We start from the raw sequence: 21,887 nt of genomic DNA, 5'->3' as shown, positions 1-21,887 counted from the left end.
TGAGAGCTCAGCCACATCACTCATGGAACCTGGCATGGGAGACCAGTGCCACCCACCTGGCGTGACCTTCCCCGCATCACAGGTCATGCGGAGATCCAGTCCCACTCACATCCGTCGAGAATCCATTCAATTCTATCAAATGTGCCTCCTGCCTACGCTACCAACAGCTGGTCAGTTGGGCAGTAGATGCACTACTGGACACTAGTCGCCTCCCAGCCCAGAGTGCGCATCCTCAGTGACCGTAACATCACAGAAGCTGGCCAGTCAATCCCAAGTGGCTCTGTTGTGGCATGGGTCAGGGTCCTCAGCCCTGGCTTCATTAAAGGTCACCAGAAGTGGGGCCTGTGTTCTCCCCAGGGCCCAGGTGAAGAGGGCAGGGCTCTGGCAGAACTGCCCCAGAACCAGGGGTGCCAGGGCCCTCTGCCACCTGCCGTAATGGTCCCAAGTCCCAGGCAACCTGCACTTCCTGCCCCTCATTTCTTCCTCTGCCATTTTATTACAGCCCAACTGTGAAGGCCTTTTTCTATGAACACAAGGTGGCACAGGGAGCCCCATCATGGCCAGTCCTTCTTCCTGAGGTCCCCACACTCGGGGGCTGCCCCTGCAATGACCTGAACGGAGACTCCCAGGGCTGCAGCCTCCTGTCCTACCACAGGCCCCACCCCAGCACTCCCAACCCCTGCTAACCCCCCCTGCTCTGTTCCAGCCCCTCTTCCCAGGAGTTGTAGGAGGTGGACACAGGGGGTCCTCCTGGGATGGAGGGCAGGGAAGCCACCCGCTGAGCACCACCTGCATAGGACCTCAAGCCGGTGTGGCCCAGACTTTCCAGAGCAGGAGCCAGGGCCCTGTCCTGACACTGACCAGGGCTTCAGGCACAGAGCACTGAGAACTCCTGGGCACCAGCTCCTGAGCCGCATGCTGGTAACACCAAGCTGCTGCTGACCATAAGGACAGGGACAGCACGCATCGGGCAGGAACAGTCACAGGCCCGCAGCTACCCGGGGTGCTGTTCTCCGGGACACACACCCCTGAAGGATGCAGGGGTCACTGCCAGCAGCAGCTCAGCCCTTCCAGCCCCTGGGCTGCTCATGGTCACCACGGGCTCTGCAGAGCCCAGGGACCCCAGCAGGGTTGGCCCAGCCTCAAGGGTTCCAGCTTAGGCTGCCTTCCTGCTGCATCCTCACTGCCTACTCCGGGGGGGGGAGCTGTCTTCTACTGTGGGGTGTGCATGTATTTCTCTGTGTGCATCACACATGTGTGCCCAAGATGGGTGTGCTCCAGGCCTCCCCCAGGACTAGAAGCTCCACGCCTGAAGTACCCGGTCCTTGTCACTGTCACCTCATGGCATGCAGGCTACACTGAGATGGCACCAAGTGTCCCCCCATTTTCCCACCAAGCCTTGCTGGGCTGCTTTGGTACAGTGGAGGTGGGCTTGCAGTGGGCACAGCCCCATGGCAAGGCAGGAATCTACACTCCTTCAAGAACTCCTGTTGCCCTCAGTACAGTACTCACTGGTGAGGCTGAGACGATGGCCCCAGGCTGATGGGTTTAGGAGGCTCCTGGATGAATCCTGCTCTGGGTGACAAGGCAGCTGGCTGCACAGCCCCTGCCAACCTGGCCCAGCATGGAGGACGCCCGGGGGGAGGGATGAACTCACCTCTGCAACGTGGCTTCTGTCCCCTACTGTCAGGTGACGATCCCACCTGTTGGCCATCTCCTCCTCTGTCAGGACCCTGGAGGTGGATAAGGAAAAAAAAATACACCTGTCTCCAGCCCCTCCCTGCCCTGTCTCAGGCCCCAGGACAGCCTCTCCTGCTCACCCCATCATGGTCAGGGCAGTGACAACCCAAGTCTCATCTGCAGCCTGCCCGGTACCACAGAGTCCAGCGTCCCCATCCCCTGCACATGCACCACAGCACTCTCTGTTCCACTTCCTCATTGCAAGGGGCCCCTCTTGTGCCCAGGAACCCACCCAAGTGTTCCCCTCTGCTGTCCTGCCCTACCTTGACGCAGCACTCACCAACCCCTGGAGAAACTTCTCCCCAGACACGGGGGCAGGAGGCCTCCCTGCACCCCTTAAAGCCACGTGGCCATGGCATTGTCTTGCCTGTCAGTTTCTTTCTAGTCCTCACAGCAACCTTGCTCGCCTCATCACCTGAAGGTCACGGACATGGGCAGTTTCTCTTTAGTCTCCCTGCCCTGCAGACTTGCTAGCAAACAGTAGAATGCAAATAAATACCAATAAATTGAAAAACATGGCATTCTCATACATTCGGTGTGGAGTTGAGGGCCTGCATGCCATGAGGGGTAGCCTGCATGCCATGAGGTGACAGTGACAAGGACCGGGTGCTTCAGGCACGGAGCTTCTAGTCCCAGGGGAGGCCTGGAGCACACCCATCTTGGGCACACATGTATGATGCATAGAGAAATACATGCGCACCCCACAGTAGAAGACAGCCAGGTGTTACCAGCATGCGGCTCAGGAGCTGGTGCCCAGGAGTTCTCAGCGCTCTGTGCCTGAAGCCCTGGTCAGTGTCAGGACAGGGCCCTGGCTCCTGCTCTGGACAGTCGGCCACACTGGCTTGAGGTCCTATGCAGGTGGTGCTCAGCGGGTGGCTTCCCTGCCCTCCATCCCAGGAGGACCCCCTGTGTCCACCTCCTACAACTCCTGGGAAGAGGGGCTGGAACAGAGCAGGGGGTGTCAGCAGGGGTTAGCAGTGCTGGGGTGGGGCCTGTGGTAGGACAGGAGGCTGCAGCCCTGGGAGTCTCCATTCAGGTCATTGCAGGGGCAGCCCCCGAGTGTGGAACAGGTCTATGTGAGGCTCGCTGTGCCACCTAGTGTTCAAATAGAGACCTTCACAGTTGTGCTGCAATAACATTGCAGAGGAATAAAGGAGGGGCAGAAGGTGCAGGTTGCCTGGGACTTGGGACCGTTATGGCAGGTGGCAGAAGGCCCTGGCACCCCTGGTTCTGGGGCAGTTCTGCCAGAGCCCTGCCCTCTTCACCTCGGGCCTAGGGAGAACACAGGCTCCATTTTTGGTGACTTTTGATGAAGCCGATATGAGGACCCTGACCCATGCCACAGCTGTGCATCACTTGGGATTGGCTGGCAGCCCCATTATGTCACAGTCAGTGAGAACTGTGCACTCTGGGTTGTCGGCAACCAGTGGTCAGTAGTGCATCTACTGCCCAACTGACCAGGTGTTGGTAGTGTAGGCAGGAGGCACATTTGATAGAATTGAATGGATTCTCGATGGAGGTGCGTGGGACTTGCTCTCTGCATGAGCTGTGACGTGGGGAAGGTCACGCCAGGTGGGTGGCACTGGTCTCCCATGCCAGGTTCCATGAGTGATGTGACTGAGCTCTCAGTGGGCCCCTGTGTGCAAAGCGTGTATACAGTCGTCTCATTCCTCCCGCTCTGCTGGGCATCAGTGTCGAATGGGCCTTGGTGTGAGTCTGTGTCAGATCAGCTGGTGTTAGGTGGGGCAGTGAGTCCACCTCTGAGAGCCCTAGAGATGCGGGGGCTGGGAGCAGGCCAGGGAGACCCTTAGACTTGGGCTCCCTGGAGTACACATGGATGCCAGGCTGGGGGAGGAGCATCCTTTCTGAGGGCAGGGGAGACAATGTGGGGGCTGTCCTTCCCCAACCATCCCTAGTCCCTGTGCTCTGCATAAGTCATCCTCCTGGGACCTGACCACCAGGTGCCCGCCCACCTGGCTGTGTGACTGTCCCCCCTCTGACCAGGGGGACAGCCCTCAGGGCAGCAGTTCCCGTGGGCTCCCTGTGCTAGCGCACAAGTGTGTGTGTCTTACAGATTGGATATGGACACCCTGAGGTCCGGCAGGGGCCAGGAGCAAGCAGCGATCATCACGAAACATGAGCAGGTACAGGCCAGGGTGCTGGGGGAGGAGGTGGGGCCCTGCCTCAAGCACTGTGCCTGTGAGAGCCAGACCCTGCCTCCCTGGGGACATGGGGAGGGTGGCTCAGGTCCCCCAGTGACTGAGACCCAGGCTTCTCACCTGGGTCCACTCTCCCTGCAGGGTCCCCATAAAGAGGCCCAGTTTCATCTGGGAGAAGAGGATGATGAGAGTGGAGCGCTCGTCCCAGACAAACTTAGATTCCTGCAGTGAGTCCATTGCACTATGATACACCCAGGGGAGGGACCAGGGTCAGAAACCCTGCCATTAGGTAGCACACCTGTCCCCAGGCCCCCTCCTTGATCCAATCTGTTGTCACAGTACAGGCACTGGTCAGCGTGTGGCCAGAGCTGATGACCCAGTGAGTGAATCAAAACTGAAGGCAGGGGCCGGTGCCATGGTTCACTAGGCTAATCCTCTGCCTTGCGGTGCCGGCACACTGGGTTCTAGTCCCAGTCGGGGCACCGGATTCTGTCCCGGTTGCCCCTCTTCCAGGCCAGCTCTCTGCTGTGGCCAGGGAGTGCAGTGGAGGATGGCCCAAGTCCTTGGGCCCTGCACCCCATGGGAGACCAGGAGAAGCACCTGGCTCCTGCCATCGGATCAGCGCAGTGCGCTGGCTGCAGCACGCTGGCCACAGCAGCCATTGGAGGGTGAACCAACGGCAAAAGGAAGACCTTTCTCTCTGTCTCTCTCTCTCACTGTCCACTCTGCCTGTCAAAAAAAAAAAAAAAACTGTAGGCAGGGACAGAGCTGGACATGGGGCAAACACGGGGCACTCTGCTTCTGAGGCCTCTGTTCATGCTAAGTAGAGGGGGTGGCTTGAGGGTCCTGCCCTGCTCCTAGGGGACACAACCAGGCCATCAGCATTCCAGAGCTATGTCCACAGGGTTGGTGCACCATCCTAGAAGGTGGGCAGTTGTCCAGGAGGTACTTGGGTCTCAGGAGCCAAGCTAAAGGCTTAAAGAACTGGCCTGAGGGACGGCCAGGGGTGTGACCTCAAGGCTCCGAACCTGCCTGCAGACTTCCCCAGTACAGACCGGGGCAGAGGGGTTTGCAGCGGAGGGCCCGGCCCCTGGGTCTATGCTGGGAGGAGTGGGCCTGGGGGCAGGAGGCAGACTTGGAGGCTGTTCCCACAGATGTCAGAGAGAGAGGCCCCGTGGCTGGAAGGTGGGCTCCGGTGACCTAGAGGCATGGATCCGTCTCAGGCCATCTCTGGCGTGACTCAGTAGCCCAACTTAGCTCGGGGATAGGGGTTTCTGCCTCCATGTTGTGCCAGAACCTGGAGAAAAAGCAGGAGCCGAGTGGTGGAGAGATGGCCACAGTTCCGGCTGACAGAGGAGGGTGAGGTGGGAATCAGGCAACTCAGGTGGCCAGTACATGGTGGGGAGGGTGGGTGCAGGGGACCCTGGGGGTGTGGTGGTCCCAGGTGCCTTGAGCCCCAGCTGCACACTCACAGCACTGGCAGCAAGGGCTCCTGCCTGGCCCTGGGCTCCCTGTGCTCACGGTCCAGCCCCTGCTGGGTGTCTGCCTGCAGCATGGCTGCCCCCTCCCTGCCCTTCTCTGTGCCCTGGGCTGTGCCTCAGCAGGGTGAGGAGGACACAGGTCCTGTCCCAGCCTTGCTGGGAAGTGGACCGTGCGAGATTCAGTGCCCATTCTCATGGTGTTCTCTCTCTTGCCTTTCAGTAAGCAGAAGCCACCCAGGCCTGGATGCCTGGCAATGCAAGGGGTAAGCTGACCTTGGCCATGGACTCTTCAACTAGGAGGCAGAACTAGCAGGCCTCTGGGTATGGGCAGTGGTTAGGGGAGTGCCATATGGTCCTCCAGGGACAGCAGTCCCCAGAAGATCTGTTGAGGCCCACATGCCCCAGTGTAGGCCTGCAGCTCTGGGGTCCCCGCCTGTGGGCCACTATGGCCCACTTGCTGGATGAGATGGGACTAGCTTGAGGATGGCTTGTCCTGTAGGCAGAGCCCAAGCCCCTGAGGCTCCCCTAGTTGGAAGGTCTGGGTGCCGTGGTCTGCCCCTTTGCTGGCTCCTCCCAGCTGAGTTGTCCACAGCCTCCTGAGCTGCATCCGTGGCCTCTCCAGAGGACACTGCTGGGCTCACACCATCCTGTCTCCATTCCCAGCGTAAACATCAGGAGGGCCGCCGACTGCAAAAATGGAACAAGATGCTGCGAAATTTCACCAAGTACCACAGCAGTGAGAAGGTGCCTGGACCTGAGGGCCCCTGGGGACCACTGGGGGCAGAGCTACAATGGATGGTGCCCATCGCTGTGCCTCTCAGACACAACTGTCCTGCCCTGAAAGGACACAGGTCATCTCAGCCCAATGCCCTTACACCCAAGAAACTGTCGCAGTAGAAGATCCAAAGTCTCCCCTGGGGCCACTCCCAGATGCAGGGCAGGCACAGTTCCTGGTGCCCTGTGGGGGCAGTGAGCACACAACAGAGACTGCACTGAGCCCTCGGCCCTCCTCTCACTGTTGGGTCAGGAGGCCCAGGTCCAGGCAGATCTGGGGACACAGCACAGAGCCCAGGGCTCCCCTTCCTGCTGCCTCACCCTACGCTCCCCCTGAACAGAGGGCCTGGGGCGGGTCTCACCAGAGCCTCCTCTCTCCTGTAGTTCCACTGGAGAATTGAGAAACGCATCCCCACCCAGGTGCGCGGCAAGGTGTGGGCCATGATGCTCTCCGTGGATACCAGGAAGGCCCAGAACCCTGGCAAATTCGAGGTATGGCTCTGCACGCAACCCGAGGCAGCCCGGCCTGCTCAGGCCTGGTCAGGAGCCCAAGGCTCCCGCGTGGTGGACAAGTAATGCCAAGGAGGAGTGGTCATTCGGTTGGGGCCCCTACCCGGCCCTCCCCTCTGCCTCATCCATGTCTCCCCAGAGGCCTCCTCCATGTCTCCCCACACACAAATGGGCCTGGACACAAGGATCCGGTCAGGGCCACAGCCCTCATCCCTGTGGTTCCACCTTGCCTCTAGGCCCAGGACTGCCCAGTGCCATTGTGCTGGGTTCTGAATGCATAGAGAAGGCCTGGAATGAGGTGGAAGTCCTGTGTGCTAGGGCCCTCAGCTGGCTCTGTCCCTAACGGCCCTCCCCACACCTGCTTGCGTGTTTCTTATGCTCACCGGGCCCTGCCCTCACCTGGGCCTTCTCATGCCTGGCCTGGCCTCAGCTCACCCAGCCCCCACCTGGCCTGCTGGTTCCATCGGTCAGAGTCAGCTCTCAACTGCTTCTGGGAATGAGGGCTGATCCATCAGAGGGCTGGCCCCGGGCTGACTGTCACCTCCCTGGCTGACATCAGGGAGCAAGGAGCAACTGAGCCGCCAGCCCCGCCCTCGCCCAAGTCTTCAAGTGGGGGATGCCCCTGGGGCCAGCTCCAAGTCCAAGAAGGGTGTCCACTCTCTTGATGGAGCTGGGGCTCTCCTGCAGGGGGCAGCCCTGAAGCCTGGTCAGGGTGAGGCTGACTCCTGTCCTGTGGGGCCTGAGAGCCCAGTGAGGAGGTTCGGAGGCCTGATTGGGTCTCTCCTGCTCTGGGAAGGCAGAGGTAGCACAGAAGGACATTGGCAGAGCCCCTGGCCTCAGGCTGACTGTAGCGGGTCCGCAGTGGCCCCTCTGCTGGGCACTGGGGGTGGCGTGGACACTAAGGTGAGTGGGGAACCCCTGACCCTCCCTGGATCAGGGGAATGAGCTGCCCCCAGAAAAACTCTCCCTGCCAACCAGAAGAGCTGATGTGGCTTTGGGGTGCTTGTGTGACAGTGGGGGTTGGCTCGTCCTGAGGCTGGCCCCTCCCCCTCGGCCCTGTCCTGCAGGAGATGAAGGAACGGGCCAGGTTGTGCTCAGATCAAGTCCAACAGATCGATGAAGAGGTAGCACGCACGTTCAGAAGTCACATCATGTTTCGAGAGAGATACGGAGCCAAGTGAGGCCTCTGGGCTGCAGGGGTCCCGGGGGAGGGAGGTACAAGGGTCCTGGTACACATGGGGTCCTAGGAGAGACTTGGGCTCAAACCTAAAGCGTAATTGCTCTAGGACAGAAAAAAATGGATCCATGGCCTTCTATTTATACTGAACAGTTTGCTTTCCCAAAGACACTTTGGTGGGAATGAAATGAAAAGGAACACAAGGGGAGACAGTATTTACAAAATATATAAAATGAAGTTTGTAAATCTAAATAACAAGAAAGCAAATCAGGGTTCCCTACCCTGACACGGGCCAAGGCTTAGGAGGGCCCCTGCATGATGGCACACACAATTCTACTCAACGCATGAACACACACTTAGCACCTAAAGCACAACGGGGCACCAGTGCACAACTGTGAGAATGGGGGAACTAAGACCACTGAGGACCCCGGGTGCTGGGGACAATGTGAGGTGAGCACCACTCTGGTTCATTGCAGGAACAGAGCACAGCGCCCAGGCCACCGGCAGCACCCAGGGCCATTTCTCACAATGAGAAACACACACATTCCACACGAACCCCCAGCACACACGCACATTTACACAACCACCAGAACAGCTGAGCGCACAGAAAACCCTCACCCAGGATTCAGGGTTGTGTTCACAGTCACTGGACTGCATGATGCTCAATGGGGACACGGATAAGCAACCCATGTCACAGCTGAATCCGAGAATGGGATTCAGTGAGAAGCAGGACGAGACTCGGCCCTGGGCTCACCTGGATGCATCTCAGGTGCATTCTACTAAGAGAGGATGTGTCCCTCAAAGGCTACACCCGCTATGATCCACTCACAGGACATCTGCAAGAGGCCAAACCCTGGGACACACAACAGGGCAGTGGTGGCCACGGGCTGGGGGAGGTGGGGAGTTTGGCCACAGAGGCTCATGGGGAACACATAGGCCACAGGAGCTGCTCCCTACCAGGCTGAACGTGCATGGGAGGCTGACTCTCCATGGCTTAGACCCACGGGACTGCACCTCCCACAGTGGAACGCTCACCTGTGCAATGAACTCCCACCTGGGGAAATGAAACTGCACATGACTGCACCCTGGGAGATGTTGGTGTCCCTGCAGGCAGCACTCACCCACACGGTGGACAACATGCAGGTGCCCTGATGATGTCACTGCTCATGAGCAGAGTATCACGGGCCCTGCGTGTAGCTGTCAGGCTGTGTTAGGCAGAGCCACACGGATAGCCTCTGTCCTTTCTCTTCCAGACAACGCTCCTTATTCGAGGTGCTCCTCACATATTCGATGTACAACCCCGTGAATATTCTGGGATCATATCGCAGGTGCTATCCCGGCAGTCCCTGCAGGGCACCCTTGGTCACAGAGATCCCAGCCTGTGTTGAGGGGGCCTCTCTAATCCACAAGGCAGAGACTGAGGGGTAGAGTTCAGGCTCATGGCCTCCTTGGCCCCAACCTCAATTCTGGGGGCAGAACGGAAGCCTTCTCCTGGGCTGGGCTCTGTTCTGGCCCAGGCAGGCCTTACTATGGTGCTTCTTCCTCACGTCTGCAGTGGGGCCCAGCAGGGCACCTGTGCAGCAGAGAGCTCCAGAGGCCATCACGGGTGTGCAGTCTGCACTCCCACAACAGTCTTCCCCTTCCTGACATCTGGGGTGGGGCTCATACCTCTTCTTAACCCTGCACAGCCTGCGCTCAGACCCTGCAGGATTCTCTCCAGGAACTTTGAGAGCTGGCATGTGCTCCAGTCCCTGAGATCCTGACACCCAAGGGGCAGCAGTGGGGCCTGGTGGTAACGCTCAGCCCTCCCAGGAGAGGTCACCTTTGCCATGTGAGATCATCCCAGCTGGAGAAGTCCCTCTGATGTGTTTTGTGTTCTTCCAGGAATTGGGCTGGAAGCCATGTGGCAGCCCTGCTGCTGATGTGGCTGAGTGAAGAGGATGCCTTCTGGGCCCTAGTCCAGCTCATGGGGGACAGCCAGCACTCGATGCATGGTGGGTGATAGGTGTGGTGGGCGTGGTCCGTGCAAGTGCAGGGATGGGCATGCAGACAAGTGACTGGGACATTGTCCCTCGCTGGCTGCTGCGTGCATAGGGCAGTCTCCCTCAGAATACTTCCTTAGAAGCCAGGGCCGGCAGAGGGCCCAATACCAAGCCATACCCCTCACTTCCCATCACACAAAGGTCCTGTGCCTTGTCTTTGACAAATGACCCTTAGGTCCGTACTGGCCTTACTGCTTTACATCTCTCTACCGAGACTTCCACCCAGTGAGCCACACACCTGCAGAAGGAGCATCCATTCTATGGTGACCCCTCCACACCTCAAGTGACCAGATGGCCCTTAGGCACCCAGTGTGACTGCAGTCAGCCCAGCAGTCAACTAAGGCACACTGCCCTGGGCTGTCAACTGTACCCCCCTTCCCCTGATGCTCCCCTGCCTGTTAGAGCCTCCCCTGACCCTCCGTGTTCAGAAAGACCCCACCCCAAGCCTTTGGCTCTCCAGCTTTCTTGGGAATACACCCTGAATGAGGACTGGGGGGTTGCTATTACTCAGATTTCTACACACCAGACCCCAAAACTGGAGTGATTCAAGCACCACCTGAGAGATATCATGCATCGCGTGCTGCCCTCCCTGGAGAAACACCTGGTAAGTAAACATCTCCTTTCTCCTCTCGGGGGCTCTGCGTTCAGGGAGGGGAGGACAGAGAGGGGTCCTGACTGCTTCCTGGGCCAGGGGAGGCTACATCCTCACCAAGGCTTTTCTTGGTTACTGGAGACTGCGGCAGCTTGGGTGCTGGTTTGATTTCCTGCACTTGGTCCCCCAGAGTTTGCGTAGATTGAAGGGAAACGCTGTCCCCAGGGCAGAGTGGACTGAGGGACCTGTGTCCCTTCAGGAATCTGCATGGCTGGGAGAGGGGATGCACCTGCTGCTGGGCTTCCTGCACCCAGGGGCTCTGCCACAGGGCACAGATTAGAGGGAGTCAGGCCTGGGCCCTGGGCCCTGAGCCCCCTCTGCCTCTTCTTAGGAGAAGAAGGGTGTGTACCTGGAGGACTACACCGTGCACTGGTGCATCCAGGGTTTCCTGGATGGGGTAAGTGCCCCGGGGACCCCTTGCCCAGGGAAGCTCCTGCCCAGTATCTGGCTCTCTTGTACTGGTGGCCTGTGACTCTGATCAGGGCTGAGCCCCCCCAGCCCCAGCAGACATAGGAGGGAGCCTGCTGTGCAGACCAGGCAGGCCCTGCCCTGCTAAAGGTGGTCCAAGCTGAGGCTGAGCCTCAGGGACAGCAAGGAGGGGACAGGTCCCACCAGGACCCATCCTGAGAGCCTGGCAAAGGCCAGAGCCCTACAGTGAGAGGCAGGAGATCCATGGACCCCCAGTGGCAGAGGCTGGTGTCAGCACAGCCCAAGGGCTGACCCATCCCCCAGGTCCCTGGTGTGTCTGGCATCTCCAGTGTGGCTTCCAAAGTGTGCAGAGCAGTCTGGGTGGCCCCGGGGTCCTGGATAGGTCTTGGTGCTCTTTCTCTCTGGGCTTCTAGGGCACAGCTAGGATGCCCTATAACACTGCACACCCACCCACTGTGGGCCCTGCTGAGGCCCTGACACACGGGGTCCTCCAATGCCTCTGTCCCCAGTTGCTGTTCCCCCTGGCACTTAGGATGTGGGACATCTACATCCTTGAGGGCACGCACGTACTCACCATCATGGTATACACTGTCCTCAAGGTCCATCGAAGTAAGTCCTCAGGGCCATCAGAGGCCATGGTGCTGGGGATGGAGGACTTGGGGGGGTCTCATACTTGGCCTGGGTGAGCAGAACCTGGGGGAGGGACGAGTTTTCTGAGTTCTTGGTCAGCTTAGGGGGCATTGCAAATCCCATTTCATTTCCAACCCCAAAAACTCAAAAGTCCACTGGGAGAAGTGGCCAAGGTCATTGCCCAGGAAAAGTGGCCCCTGATCAGTCTCATCTAGTGCTTGACACTCATGGGTGTCCAAGGGGGTCTGCAGCCCATGTCTGGTGCAGGGACAGGGATGGAGCAGCCATGGTGGCTGTGCCATCCCTATGGCACCTCCCAGCCTGACACCCACCACCATGTCTAGAGCCTGTGTTGAAGATGTCCCGGGACCACATTCAGGAGTCCCTGCATGTGTTCCTTTCCCAGTGCCTGGCTCTCTTGACCTGGTGTCCTGTGACTCTGAGCAGGGCTGAGCTTCCCCAGGCCCAGCAGACACAAGAGGGAGCCTGCTGTGCAGACCTGGCAGGCCCTGTCCTGCTGAGGGTGGTCCAAGCTGAGGCTGAGCCTCAGGGCCAGCAAGTGGGGGACAGGGCCAGGGTCAGGGTTTGGAGCAGGAACAAGGATTGGAGCAGCCATGGTGGCTGCACCATCCCTAGGGCTCCACCTAGCCTGATGCCCGCCCCCATGTCTAGAGTGCCTGCTGAAGATGTCCAGGGACCACATCCGGGAGTTCCTGCAGGTGACCCTGAAGCAGGCTTGGTCACTGAGCGAGGATGCGGCCATCAGGCAGCTGCGGGCCTCCATGCGTGAGTTGGGGAAGCTCCAGTGCCTCCTGCCTCCTGAAGGTGAATCCAGCACACGGCCCCATCCCATGCTCCCTTGGGGGAGTCAGTAGTGGGAGTGCCAGCCCTGGCAGCCCTGCCCAGGGTCTCACCTCTTCCTAGTCCTCCTTGACCTCCCCAGGCTCAGCAGTTCTGCTTTCAGGAGCTTCTGACAGCATGGCCTGGTGGGGCCTCGGGCAGCTTCCCTGGATCCTCCTGCGGGATGGTCCAGCTGGCACTGGATCTCCTTCAGCCATCTGAGGACCCCTGGAAGGCCCAGGTGCCCTGAGCCCAGTTGTGGGGGCTGAGTCCACTCCTGTGAGCAGGGTGGGTGCAGAGGCAGGCGCTGGGGGCCCCCGCGGCAGAAGCCAAGTGCAGCTGAGTGTGGGCTCTGCAGTCTTAGCCTTGAGCAAACAGAAGTCAGCAGGATCCGGAGCAGCACTGGCCTCTGGGCTCTGGTGGGCAGGGGTCCCCGTACTCGTCCCTGCTGCTGCTGCCATCAAGGACCTGAGCGCCTGGGTCCCCATGAAGAGCAGAGATGGGTCTGTCCCAGCTCTAGAGGCTGGCAGTGGGGGCCCAGGCGCAGGTTGTTCAGGCACTGGGGAGGCCCCACTGTGCTTCTAGGTACTGCCTACCCTGGTGCTCATGGGACAGAAGCAGTGACAGCCCAATCTCACCAGGAAAGGCACAGTGGCCCAGGGGCAGATAACACAGGGCACTCCTGCCACCTCTTTAGAAACTGCATTCCCTGTCCCTGAGGGCCTGAACCAGACTCCATGTCTGCCCCACAGCCCAGCTCTCACCCCCATCATCTTAGGCTCAGTTCCCTTCCTACAATTCAGGAGGGACTCAGATGCGGGTAACTCAGCCAATACACTGTTAGGGCCCAGGATTTCAGGTGGGGTAGGTGATGGGGTCCTGAGTTGGTGCCAGCAGTCCCCAGAGATGAGAGAGTGAGGAGGGGGGCTCAAGGAGTGTCCAGCATGTGGGGCCTTGCAGGAAGAACCAGAAGTGTCCCCGTCATTCCCATGGCCCAGGCTGCAAGCACTTTTCCTTCTGTGGCCAGAAGGCTGGAGGTGTCCTGAGCGTCACACCAAGTGATGGGGACCCCAAGGGTCACGTCAGGGCAGGCACCCTGCAGGCCAGATGGTGGCCATACAGAAGCAAAACCCATCTGTTCTTCCAGCAAAACCAATGGAAGATGGCAGCCTGGCCCTGTAGGTGCCACCTGGCTCTCAGGAGCACGCTCCCCCATCATTGTCCCTCAAGCGCAAGACCATCATTGAGGAGAGTAAAGGGTGCCACCCCGCTGCTGCAACTCCCCAGGAGCCAGCATGGGCTTCAGCTTCTGTCCCTGAGGGGACCAGTCCTCTCGGATCTGCCATTCAGCCCGACTTCAAGCAACACGCCAAGGAGAAGGGCAGTCATGGCAAGAGCAGCACCAAGCCCCACGTCCCAGGCTCCTCCACGGGGGCCTCAGGGTCAGGGGGCACCACCAGCCTCTCGGGCCCACAGTGCTCCTGGGTAGATGAGCTAGGCCCCCTCCGGCGCTGGACTTCCCTGACCAAACTCAACGTGACCTTCAAAGATGATGACTCCGACTCTGACGACGAGGAGTACTACAGCGGCCTGGAGGAGAAGTAAGAGGAAGAGGAGGAGGAGGAAGAGGAGAAAGACCAGGCTGCTGAGTGCCCTGCATCTCCCTGGCCAAAGCTGCTGCGAAACCTGTGATTCCTCCTGCTGGCGACGATTTTTGAAGAGCATGATGAGGGAGGCCGTTAAGAGGGTGCCTCCCCGGAGCCCTCATCCCCAGCCTTGTCTGTGAAGCCCTCAGAGTCTCTGCGTGGCCCGGGCCTCTTGGCCCCACAGAGCTTGCAGAGCAGGGGAGACCTGTCCCAATGGGGGGGCCTCCCACATCTCAGCCCGCCTGTCAAAGGCGCTGATTTCTGGCCCCTGGAGCTGGGTGGCCAGCAGGATCTCAGGGCCCCTCCCCCACCTGCCTCAAAGCCCCTGGATCCTGGGCCCATGCAGGCTGTGCCAGCCCTGGGAGCAGGGCTGAAGACGCCTACCCTGCTTGGGAGCCCCATGCACTCTGGGGACACTCATGGGCTGGAGCCTGCAGGAGCCAGCCCTGTGCTGGGAGACCAGGCCTGTGTGCCCTCCCTGGCTCGAGGCCTCCTTGCTGCCCATTCCATGGAGGAGCTGGATGTGTGTGGGCACCTGGAGGGGAAGAAGAGCCCACCAGGTGTCCAGCTCAGACGGGCCAGAAGCCTAGCCTGTCTGAGCACAGCGGCCTCCCCCATGGACAAGGTTCCTCTCTGGAGCTCCTCTCCACCTCCCTGAACAGCCTCACTCTAGCTCAACTCGGCCAGAATCTAGCTTCTCTATGCCCAGTGGACTCCCTGATTGACAAGGTTCCTCTCTGGAGCTCCTCTCCCCCTCCCTGAGTGGCCTCACCCTAGCTTATCTCAGCCAAGGATCCAACCCACTGCCACAGTTGCTATGGGCACCCTCAGAGCAGGAGATGAGATAGGACACAGACCCAGGCTCCTGTGGGCTGCCACATACCCCTCTGGCCTTTGTGAGGGAACCCGGGAACTTCTGCCCCCTTGTTGATTGTATACTAAATTGTTTATTTCAGAATGTATTTGATTTTGTGACCCCTGGAGCCGAGCTGCCACACAGGGTCCCTGAGTCCCTTGCAAGAGGCTGGAGGTGCCACAGCCACCAGATGCAGGCAGAGACCTGGCTCAGGGTGCTCCATCAGTTCCTGAGATTGACCTGTGCCCAGCATGGACAGGGGAGCACTGGAGGAGCAGCAGTGGCTGGGTACATGTGGCCTTTGGGACAGTTCAGGAGTGTGGGTCCAGCCAAGGGACCAGGCCCACGATCACCTCTGTGCACTGTCCTGGGTATGTGGGCACCAGGTTCCCACTCTTCTTCCCTCTTTGCTTCCATCCTCTCTGCCCCTTCTCACAATCCAGCATCTCATGGCCTGAGCCCATGAGAGGACCCCCAGGGCACTTCTGACCACACACCAGGATGCCAGTGGGTGGAGGCAGCCCCAGAATGTCCAGGTAGTCCTGGTGGCACACCTGGCTGGCCAGATGCCCACATGCCCTCTGGCAGCTCAGGCCTCCTGGGCTGCTGTCACAGTGGGTTCAGCTTCTCCAGGTCATGCTGTCACTAGGGGTCATTAGCATGGAGAATGTGTCCCCTGATGTTGGGAGAAGAGAATCCTGGCTCAGAGGCTCCTGGCCTGGAGGCTCCACAGGGAAGGAGTCTGGAACCCTACCTTGGGCAGAGAGAGCATCCCAGTTCTCCAAGGGTCCCAGACATTTGTAGCCCCTTCCTCAACCCATACAACCTCCAAAGGGCCACTAGGCCCTGTTCATCAGAAGCCACCTGGGTCATCACAATGGGGCAGGTTAGGCCATAGCCATTTTCCCCTGGGTCTGGAAGGCCCAGGATTCTCTAGCTGTTGAGTCTGTACTCCATTCTTGAATGAGCCATGGCTGTGTCAGTGGCAGGACCCCAAGGGCTCAGAATCGCTGGTCCCCACAGGGTGCTTTTTGCAGAATCACGCTGAGGCCAGAAGCTGACGAGATAGAGGGTGACAAGTGGCTACTGTGCTGATGACTCATCTCTCCAGGCTGGGGAGCCACAGCCATGGGCCAGTCCTGAGCCTGCTCCTGTTCTCCAGTGCTCGAGGCTGGTCCTCTTGTTCCTGGGAACCATAAGGCCATATTTTGGAGTCTTCACCAGCTTCTTCTGCTCCTTATCTGGGGGAAGATGTGAGCCCGATGATGAGCTTGCAGGCAAGGTTGCTACAGGGCAGGTGAAGTGGATGGGAAGGCCTCTGTCCAGGTCAAGCCTGTGCTGTGCTTTGTGCTCTGCCCTGGCTTCCTGGGTGGACCGCAGTGTACTCAGAGATGTGCAGGCAGTCCACCTGTCCAGCCGCATGCCCTAAACAGTGTTACTAATGGGAACGCACACCTAGAGACTTTCCTGGTGCCTATGGCCTCGAACCATCCACCCCTGGTCAGCCATGTGCAGGGTGACCCGCAGGCATCTGTCTCCATTGAAAGCCACCTGCCTTTGGACAGTCCTTTGCCCTCCCTGGAATGGAGATTTCACAAACCTGGTGCTCTTTCTTAAGAAGACTTTCTCCATTGTATCACTTTGCTTTCTTGTCAAAAGTCTGATAACTGTATTCGTGAAGGTCTCTTCCGGGGTTACCATTCTGACACTCACTAATCCCACATTGCCATGATTGGCTGTCTCATAAGTTAGTGAAGCTGTGACACGTCAGTCCTCCAGTGTGTTCATCTTCAATTATGGGCAGTGGGATCTTCAGGGTATCTTCATCCCCACATACATTTTAAAATCAGTTTGGTAACTGTAAAACATCTTGATAGGATTTTTTGAAGATTTATTTATTTCAAAGAGTTACACAGAGAAGAAGAGGAAGAGAGAGAGAGCAAGAGAGAGGTCTTCCATCTGCTGACTCACTCCCCAATTGGCCACAACAGCTGGAACTGTGCTGATCTGAAGCCAGGAGCCCTGACCTTCATCTGATTCTCCCATACGGATGGTAGGGGCCCAAGCACTTGGGCCACCATCTACTGCTTCCCAGGCCAGAGTAGAGAGCTAGATTGGAAGAGGAGCAGCCAGGACTCAAAGCAACGTCTATATGGAATGTCAGCACCCGCTACGCCACAGTGCTGGCCACATTGATAGGATTTTTATTAAGACTGTGTTGGTCTATTCAGTGAAGAAATACAGATATCTGGGCTAGATTGAGTCTTCCAATCCATGACCATAGAATGTGTCTGCAAATGTTTAGTTCTTCCTTGAGACTTTTTTAGGAGCTTTGTGGTGATCCACATAGAGATTTTGCATATTTTGTTGGAAGTATACCCAGATGTTTCATTTGTTTTGCTACAGAACACTTTTTTTTTAAATTTCCATGCATAGTTTTCTCATTAGATTCATTTTCCAAGAGCCCTCATATGTTAGTGTAGTTCTTTTCTTACATGCTGCTCTACACATCTCTAGTTCTGACTTGGTCTTGCTCATGCACTTGCTCATCTTTTTCTCGACACACACACACACACACACACACACACACATCCTCTTTCCTTCCTCTAGATTCACCATGGTGCCTCCCTGCATCGTAAGTAAAACAAAACAAAACAAAACAAAAGTGTCCTAGAAGGCTCTGGTATGCTTCCTAGGACACTACCCCAGTACAAAGGAGGAGAGGTGTCTCATTACTGCAATGAGTGGCTTGCTTTGGGGTGAACACACAGGAATTCCATATGGCCTCCACTGACAACAAGCCAGGTCTCTCTAAAGACAAGTGAAGATGAAAAATCTAAGTTCCCTATTGGGCCTTGACACCATCCCAAGGAGGGTGCTGCGGTTCTTCGTTTCTGAATCAAGAAGCTGGAAGTGTAGGCTCCACACTTGGCCTTGTCTTGTGACAGGGTGGGACTAACTAGGGTCTTTATGTGCAATCCAATGACTGTTGACTAAGTGATTTCTGTCTTGCTTGGCTGTACTTTTCTTGATTCTTTGACAAGAGAAAGCAGGCTTTGGTTATGGCTTATTTTGTCTACACTTGTTGGGACTTCTGAAATGCTGGCTTCTTGAGTTCTCAGTCTGAAATATGTAAGAACACAGAAAAGCCAGGAAATTCACCACTGTGTGATTTCTTGGGTGCTAAAGTCCCTAGTTGGTCTGCCTTCATTTCTATACCTTTCAGTATTCTTATCCTTGTTTTCTAAATAATAGCCAATTTTTTCAGTGATCATTAGTGGGAGCAATAGAGAAATACCTATTCCACATTCCAGAATCAGGAGCTCTAAAAAGATATTTTTAAACAAAACATGTACTACTTTATTACTTACTGAGGAGTTGACTCTACTTTTGCTTGGGTGGGAGAAAATATGCATGATATAGCTTCAGATACAAGTTATGGTATCTCCCCAGCATGCAGTCCATCAGAGGAACTGGCCTTTAAGAGACTGCTCACTCTAGTGACAAAGTTGGATGGTTCCATTTCAGTGTTAGCAAAGCTGACTTTAAAAAAATCTTATATCAATGATTCATGAACCCTCATTTTAACTATCCGACCTCCCCACAAATGCTCCCAGGGTTGTCTTGAGATGAATTGGCTTAGTGGCTCTTGTCCCTACAGTGAATACCTAGGCTGTGACAGTCTCCTGCATCAATCTACCTGCCCCACCACCACCGCACACACACCTCTGAATAACCCTTCCTCTCTGAGGACTGCACACATCTCTCCTATAATGTTCTCATTTTCTAAAAGAACACATTGGAGCATTTTGATCTTAGTTCCTTCATGAACTCGCTTCCATGATACCTGACATTTTCACAGGAAACTGGTCCCAGTCCCCAGGGAAAAGAAAGCTTGCTTGGTAGGAGACTGCAATGACCTTGCTGCCTGCTTCTCCATTCCCTTAACTCTTTGCTTCTGATGTTTCAAACTCCAGTGAATGATGAGTCAGCCACAGTTACACACATATTAACTTGGGTAACCCTACAGCAGAAATAGCACCAAAATGAGTTACTAATTCTGGTGAGTCAATAAGTAGAAAGAAAGGTAGGGAGTGGAGTGGATGGATGTGAGGGCAGATGCTTAAATGGAAGACTGTGGCTGCAGGTGACTCTTGGAGAATTCTAGAAAGGTGACCTGATGAACAGAGAAATTGTTTCAATTTATGTTAGAGGACATTTCATTTCTAAACCAACATGCTTGCACAAAGTGACTTTCCATCTTGACATGAGCACAGACAATATTTGGAAAGGCAGATTTCAGGGAAATGTGATTTAATTGTTCATCAGATTAGGCCAGCCTCCAAAATGTCATTTGCTGCTCTCTTCTGCCAACTGGACCTAGTTTCACACTAAGAGGACTTTAATATCAGGGCCCAGGAAGATTGGCACCTCCCGAGATCTAAAGTGGCTCAAAGGGGATTTTCTCCTTGACACTTGAACTTCATCAGTTAACCTGCCTCTCTGTAGTTCTCCAACACAGGCATCACATGATGTATTTATTTTCCTGCTTCTTGCATCCTCAGCCTCAGAGAAAATCAACCAAATAAACAAAGAGTTGAGCTGCATTTTAACAGCATTTCCAGAGAGATCTTTCAAAGTTTATTTGATACTGGCTGTGTTTATAACATCACCTGTTATTTTCTTTCTCCTGTTTAGTTCCCTGGTAGCCTTAGATTTAAATATCAGGCGAGGGACTTAACATCTACCTCTGTTCCTCATGCATAAATCACAGCCACAAAACCCTTCATCCTTCTGTTCACCCCACCTTGTAATGAGCTAAGAATGGGAAGGAGATGCAGCCTTCAGAGCCTGTCACGCTGTGACACATGAGCAGAAAATGCCATCTAGAGAGAGGCTGGGTTCTGTTCACAATAAACATTAATACAAAAGGAATACAAAGCCACAGTCTCGTGTCCTGTCTGCAAAGCGTGCCTTTGTTTAATGTGTCTTTTCCTGAGCAAAGCAAGCTAGGACATTTAAAGTCAAGTTCATGCAAATGTTTAAGCAATGTGGCTAGGGGTCCGTGTCATGGAGACATTGACCAAGCTGTTGTCACCAAGTATTCCCCAGGCACTTCGGCAGCAGATGTGACTTTGGGCTTCTGCAAAGAGCAATTCAGATGCGTCTTCCTCCATTGGAAAGCACAGAATCCAAGACTAAGTCATAGTGCTGGCATTAAAATAAAATAAAATAAAATTCAAACACATTATACATAAACAGAAGACTGTACTTAGGTAGAAAATGTCCAAGCCCCAAACATGCTTTGAGTAGAGTCAATAAAAATCTCACAGAGCATGCAAAATAAGGGGTCTTCATAAAAATTAAGTAGAAGGGGCTTGAACAGAATTTGTAGACATAAAAATCAGGTTAGGTTTTCATGCTTGTCTTGATCAGTTCAGGGAAAATTCATAGAGGGGTTATTATTTCTGGATTTGCTTTTAAACATTTTAATAACATGAAAGGCATGTTTAGGATAAGTTGCCATTTCAGATAAGCATTAAGTAAATTCACTGATGTGACTAGCCCGGGGTGGATTGTGGTTTAAGAGACATGGGGGATTAGGTGAAGATCTGACTGTGGATTGTAAACATGCTGGACTCAATAGAGACCCAGGAAACACAGCAAAAGTATTGGCAAACCTGCTTACGTGGTTCTCACGAGAGGTTTCTGAGAGACAGCTCACCTTGCACATGCCATTCAAAACCACCAAGTTTGACCAGAACCTATCCTAAATGGAAGGGACAGACAGGAAGCAAGTCCCTGGTGGATTGAGTTATTCCTGTTTTAACAGTCAAACCAGACTGGCTTAGAAGGCCAACAACAAGTTCTTGGACCCTGAAAATTTAGGGAGGAAGTGTTTGGACAACACTGAAATCATTCAGAATCAGTCATCCTCTGGAACAACATGGTAAAGTGAGAAAACTTGGAGTCTGAGGACCGGAGCGTAACCTCAGCTCTGTGGATTACCAGCTATGTATCCTTGGGAAAACCAATCTATGCCCAAGAATCTCAGTATCTAAACCCAGAAAATGTGGGACTTGTTCTATATTAGCATTTCCTAAACTGTGTTTCAAAAAATGTTCCTTGTGTAGTAGTAGATTGTACTCCAAGATGGCCATGGCACTTCCTTGTACCACTCTCAGTGACCTTCTGCAATGCGACTTCGGTCTCCCACCAAGAGGAACAGAAGTGTTCACATCCCTGGATTCCAGCCTGGCCTTGTGACTTGTTTTACCTGATATTATGCAACAGAAGTGCTGTTGTCCAACTTTCAGGAGTTAGGCCTTTGGCTGCCTAATGGTTCTGTTGTTGGCCCTACTGAAACACTGTCTTGAGCACACCTTTGTAAGAAAACCATCTGGAAACAAGAAATCATATGAGAGAGAAGTGGCACCCCAGACAGCACCAACTGCGACAGCATCTTCCACCTTCCAGCACAGGAAATACATGGGATTTTGAAATACACATCTTCACTGTTACCTGAAACCACTAAATGTGGGGGCAATCTGTTGTGTAGCATTAGGTAACTCAAATGGTGCTCAGTAAACTATGCGGTTTTATTGTCAAGTAAGGTTGGGTGAAGACTGGCTAAACAATTGTAAATGAGTTTATCAAACTATGGAGTTGCATAGCTTTTAACATTCTAATGTGGACTTAAAACTCCAAAGCATGGGAAGGATTTGAATGTCATGTCTGCCAGACTTCTTTTGATCACAGGGTATTATTTTCCCTAGAAAACTGATGAATCATTGTGGATCACAATGTGGGAAATACTGATGTGTTAGAATTCCAAAGGCCCTGCCAGTCCTAGCATTCCAGAAGTCTGCAAATGGAGCAGAGTATTTTGGTCACTATTTCTTCTTGATTATCTTGATGACAAGCAAATTCACTCCATGGTTGGTTGCTATG

At 55.2% G+C, this 21,887-nt stretch overlaps 2 long non-coding RNA genes across 7 annotated transcripts in view; both read right to left on the bottom strand.

Moving 5' to 3' along the window:
• Positions 1–1,117: 1,117 nt before the first annotated feature.
• On the bottom strand, positions 1,118–12,924 carry LOC149122133 (uncharacterized). The gene is made up of 3 exons (XR_016221370.1): positions 12,509–12,924; positions 11,539–11,657; positions 1,118–1,733 (listed from the first exon to the last, which is right to left on the bottom strand). It is a non-coding gene; the product is annotated as an uncharacterized LOC149122133 (long non-coding RNA).
• Positions 12,925–12,994: 70 nt separating this feature from the next.
• LOC149122132 (uncharacterized) overlaps positions 12,995–21,887 on the bottom strand; it is a 163,309-nt gene continuing 154,416 nt past the window's right edge. For 4 of the 6 annotated variants that reach the window (XR_016221798.1, XR_016221796.1, XR_016221791.1 and 1 more), the window contains one exon: positions 19,893–20,147. This is a non-coding gene — a long non-coding RNA (uncharacterized LOC149122132). The other 2 variants (XR_016221793.1, XR_016221792.1) reach the window with 2 other exon arrangements.

Source organism: Oryctolagus cuniculus, chromosome 15, assembly GCF_051225735.1.
Source record: "Oryctolagus cuniculus isolate XC-2025 breed Fujian yellow rabbit chromosome 15, ASM5122573v1, whole genome shotgun sequence".
NCBI lineage: Eukaryota > Metazoa > Chordata > Mammalia > Lagomorpha > Leporidae > Oryctolagus > Oryctolagus cuniculus.
This window is presented reverse-complemented; position numbering and strand designations above follow the sequence as displayed.